The sequence below is a fragment of the Montipora capricornis genome, chromosome 12 (genome assembly GCF_036669925.1).
Source record: "Montipora capricornis isolate CH-2021 chromosome 12, ASM3666992v2, whole genome shotgun sequence".
Classification (NCBI taxonomy): Eukaryota; Metazoa; Cnidaria; class Anthozoa; order Scleractinia; family Acroporidae; genus Montipora; species Montipora capricornis.
Window position 1 is genome coordinate 42,055,945 of NC_090894.1, and position 5,000 is coordinate 42,060,944.

The window sequence follows — 5,000 nt, forward strand, 5'->3', positions numbered from 1 at the left end:
ATTCTTTGTAGACTGAAAGTTGTTGAGATGGTAAAAGAACTTGAAATTTGATAATCTAATTTGGTAGCAAACAAAAAGCAAGATCAACTAACACCAGAAATGTCACGAAATTACCTTTAAATAATTTTCCGGGAAAAATTTTGTGATTTTCCTGCAAGCCAAAAGAGTTTCGCGGGAAAATCGGGAGGTAAGCATTAACATCGCTCACGCAAATGAAGCTACTTGATGCTGTCAAGTGACCTGTTCATTATTTGTTTTCTTTCTTTGTACATCGTCCGTGACACAGAATTATTTGACAAACGTATTAAACCTTGAGAATTGCCAGTGTTCTTCTGGAGTGAAAAGGTAAAAAACAAATCCAAGAAATCTTTGCATTGACCTTGACCGGATTCCATCGCGACTCTTTGCACACTTTTCTACTTCTCGTTCATTATTTCGTTTTTTCTTTGTTTTCCCTATAAATGCATCCATTCTTCCTTCGAAATTCACTCAGTTTTTGCAACTGTTACAGTAGCCACATGCAGTGTTTATCTGAAAAACTTAATTGCAATGCTCTTCGTGCATTCCAAGCAGCCATTGTCAACGCCCATTGTAAAAATGTGTCAACAATCACACAGACAACGTTAATGGACCAGGTGTAACATTTGTTTCCCTTAAGCGTATGTCGCCCCGAGGGACCTATTTTTGTAACTGTTAAAGTAGCCACATGCAGTGTTTATCTGTAAACTTAATTGCAATGATCTTCGTGCATTCCAAGCAGCGATTGTCAGCGCAGATTATAAAAATGTGTCAACAATCACACAGACAATGTTAATGCACCGGGTGTAATATTTGTTACCCGTAAGCATATGTCTCCCCGAGGGACCTATTTTTCTAACTGTTAAAGTAGCCACATGCAGTGTTTATCTGTAAACTTAATTGCAACGATCTTCGTGGATTCCAAGCATTTATTGTCAACGCCAATCACAAACACATGTCAACAATTACCCGAAAGCACATGTCCGCCGAGGGACCTATGTTTTAACTTGCGAATCTACAGTTACGGAACGTTTCAACAAATCTTAGTTCAAAGAGGGAACCTCAAATTGCTAATCGTAACTCTACAGTATAATACTGGACTTTGTCATTATGTTATGTGGATCCGTAAAACTTCGTTTGTTGGTGGCCATAAACCGGAGTTGGAAGTTATGAAATCATTAAGTGTAAATTTTCTTCCGACATTTGCAGACTGGGTAGCGTGACATTATTTACCAGACTGTATTTTCTGCGGGTTTTTTATAGGATCGACGCAATTTATGACATACTTTCAATGTGCAATTGCAGACAGTTCTGTCCGAGAAGTGGAATTTGGTACGATTGTTCCTTATTCATCCAAGAATTTCTTGCAGAAAGGGACTGTTTACGCACTAAAATAAATACTGAACAGCGCGTGGTTAAAATTAGGTCTTAAGACCTAATCTACTCCCTCCAAATCTCCAAAACTAGGAACTATGACAAATCCAGAAATATCTAAACATAAATTGTGAGTTTCGCTCTGTGAAAGATTACAATAAATGTAGGGTTGAAGGGTTGTAAAACTTCCTAAGTAACATTTTTAAAACTCGTTTTGTGTAACAAAAACCCAACTGATTTATTTCAAAGTGTTTACAAGTACTTCATTCAACTTTTGTTCGTTTATTATTGTAGTGGTTAATTGCCTCCTTGCTGAGAAATGCAACATTGGTGACAAGTACAAAATAAAGTGAAAACTTACTCATCATGTACGATAACGGGAGGTAATCTAGGTAAAGGTAACAATGGTAGGAGTAACCGTCAATTTCAAACCTTAAGATCAAAAAATTAGTTTACTTAGTTGTTTTTCGTGTTTTTAAATTATGAAATGCAACATAGGTGACAGCTAGTATAAATCAGTGAAGTCCAAACTAACATAACGGTATCTCACAACTCCATTTATAACAATTTATGGTAACAGTTAGATATTGTGTAAAAACTGTTGGCTAGTTACTACTGGTTAGCTACAGCTGATGATAACGGGAGGTCATCTAGGTAAAGGTAACATTGGTGATTACATTGGTAGGAGTCACAGTAAATTTCAAATCTTTACACAAAAGAATTACTTGACTCAGTTCTTCTTCGTCCATTTGGTCCACGTTCTTCTCATTAGCATTAGTACTCATGTAGTCTACGATTGCCTGGATACTGGGTGTGAACAATGTGTACCATGACGTTTGACCATCTCCTTCAATAGAAATTCTTGCTGCTGTGTTCTTTAAGCTTCTGTCTTTCAGAAAATGGCAGTTGCAATTGGTACACTTCAGCATTGGCGACTCTTGGCGTGATTGAACCTTTTTCTTGCAATTGACGCAGGTGAAATACTTCAGGATTTCAACGGTGAGCACTTGGGCGCAGAGAACCTTCAGCTTCTTGTATTTGACGTTTGAGAGTCTCTTTCGCTTGCTGAATGGCTTGTGGCTCTAGTTGACTAAGTTGATGTTTGGAAAGTAATAATTTGGTTTCGGTAGAGGAGGACAAGTACTTTTGGCCATTATATTGTCGTACGCGGATGTTTTGTATTTCGAGTGTTGGCCATCTCGGGCAGTATTTACTTGTTTGTTCCACAGCGTCACAGGTATTGAGCCGTAGTCGTCAACTAAAGAAGTTTCTAGTTTCGTAAGGTGTGGCTTACTTAGCATTTGTTCTGGTTTCTTCTCTCCAAACAGTAAAAGGCCCCGGATGGTAACGATTTGGTTTACTTTGATTTCAGCAACATCTTTTGTTGTAGTTATGGTAGCTGTCTCATTTTCAACTTTTCGGAATGAAAAATTGACCTCCGTGTCTCGTGCGTCGTCAATCTCCGTATTTTTATTCACCCAGATGACATCTTCCTCGCTTGGATGAGGGACAAATTTTGTTAGTTTGCACGGTGAGCAGCTTTCAGCCTTGCTTTCAACTTGTTGTTTGTGTTTTTTTTTGGCGAAAAGCATACAGCTTTCACCGGAGAATCATGTTTCTGCACCGTGAATAAAAAGTATTCCGATCCTTTTGAAGAAATCATGTTTGAAGTTACGTTTTGTAGATATCCAATGAGACATGGAGCTGAAGCTGTTGATGGTGTCGGTGAAGGTGCAACTGAAGGAGTGGTTGAACTTGCGGCTGAACTAGCGGCTGTACTTTCAGCTGCGATAGCGGCTGAGCGAGTGGTTGAACTGGGGGCTGAAGGAGTGGTTGAAGGCACATTGGCATCACTGGTTTTCCAAGTTTGAGTGGAGGGCGTTTTCGTGGAATCTGAATAATGTTGAACTAAACTCTGTCAGAAAATACTAGTTTACGAGGTAATAAATATGAAAAGATAAAGATGCATACCATTAGCAGTTCTTCTGCGCGTTTGTTGTGACATTTCAGCAAGACTGTAAAAATAGCAGCTACTTGCTATTAACACACACGAAACGATAAAGCTTCTTCGCCTTCCTTGCGACATTTGAACAACGCCCTAACTGAAGGTTCTCTAATACCCATTTGATCTACTTACGTCATCACTGCGTCCCTTAGTAAAACAATACCTGGCCAGGGGGGGACGGACGGCTGCCCTGGCTGAAAAGGTTTGGGGAGAGTATGTCTCGGTGGTGTGCTAAATTTTAAATTAGCAAAGCAAAATATAAAAAAACATGGGCTAAGCTAGGAGTTTAAAATCACTTTTATTTAGTTTCTCACGGCCAAATGGCTTCGCTCAAAGGACGATGGCCGTTGTTCGCCTTGCTGCGACGAATAGATTATTTCTGAGCAAAAGCGAATGGCATACACTTTGTACAATAAAAACAATTTGATATATAATAGAGACAAAAATCTCAAAGAACATCGAGTGAAAGACACAAATACATCAATACTCAAAGAAGGAAAATAGCATTTAATAGTATCCAGATATAAAACATCTTCACTCAAAGCAAACTTAACCCAAGAAACACAACCTCGTGCTGAACACGAATATTTCACTTGACTCACTTTGCCATTCACATACCTTTGCCAAAACGTATCATGAATTCATGATACCGATTTATAAGCTTATGAGAGGCAACCTTGACACCATCTTTGACTTAAACTGACTTTTAAAGGATATAGACAAAGGTATCCAAAGGGAGTTCTTAAAATGCCGAGATGTCCGTTGAAAAGGGCCAGAGAAGCGAATTCTCAAATGAATGATCATATACCTGCCAACTTTTTCTGAGAAAAAGGCGTGAGATTTTTATCCTCGGAGTGCTGAGATTTTGAAGACGACACGATCATTTCCGAAGACATCCAAAGTCTTCCGAAGAAGTCCGAAGTCTTCCGAACTCTTTCGAAGACGTATAAACACTCGCTCCCAGTGCGTTTCACTTCAAAAATCAGAGATCGCGAGGAAGGTATTGTCATTTATTCATTTTACACATGGTTTTCGTTCCTTAGATGGGTCTGAGTAAACATATTTTTGGAAATTGTGTTAAGCAAGATGGCAACAACTTACATATTTTCCAATCAGGCGTGAGAAATTGGCCCGCAAGCATGAGCCGGCGTGAGATCGAAGTTTTCAACCCGCAGGCGTGAGAGTTAGCACGTATATGATCAGTAGTATACTGTTGTTGCAATGGTTATCTCTCTCGTTGTGGTGAAGTGCTCCATAAAAGGAGGGAATCAAAGCTAATTAATGCAAAAATTGAGGAAAATTTTGTGAATTAATAAACATAGGCTTTCAGATGGTTGTTAACATACATTGGGCAAACACTTTTAATTGTACGTACAATTGACATTATAGACAAGATATTAATTACTGATGTGACATTGACTTGTTCATGAAGTCTCAATATAGGTAAGGAAGAGAAAGTCTGCATTTGAGCTGTGGCGTATCAGCTGGTCCTTATGTCTGGTTTTCGTAGCATCAAGCTGCTGGTAGTATGTTTCAGGAACATATCACAATGACCTTGACAAGGGCTCAAATGTGGACCACTCTATCTGCAGTCCAGCGCTTT

At 39.0% G+C, this 5,000-nt stretch overlaps 2 long non-coding RNA genes across 2 annotated transcripts in view; both read right to left on the reverse strand.

The window, feature by feature from the left end:
- LOC138027051 (uncharacterized) overlaps positions 1-5,000 on the reverse strand; it is a 44,655-nt gene that overhangs the window by 16,229 nt on the left and 23,426 nt on the right. The window lies entirely within an intron of this gene.
- The window catches only part of LOC138026645 (uncharacterized), a 10,815-nt gene continuing 10,543 nt past the window's right edge, over positions 4,729-5,000 (reverse strand). Inside the window, exon 3 of the long non-coding RNA XR_011127310.1 lies at positions 4,729-5,000. This exon is cut by the window's right edge and continues 524 nt beyond it. This is a non-coding gene — a long non-coding RNA (uncharacterized lncRNA).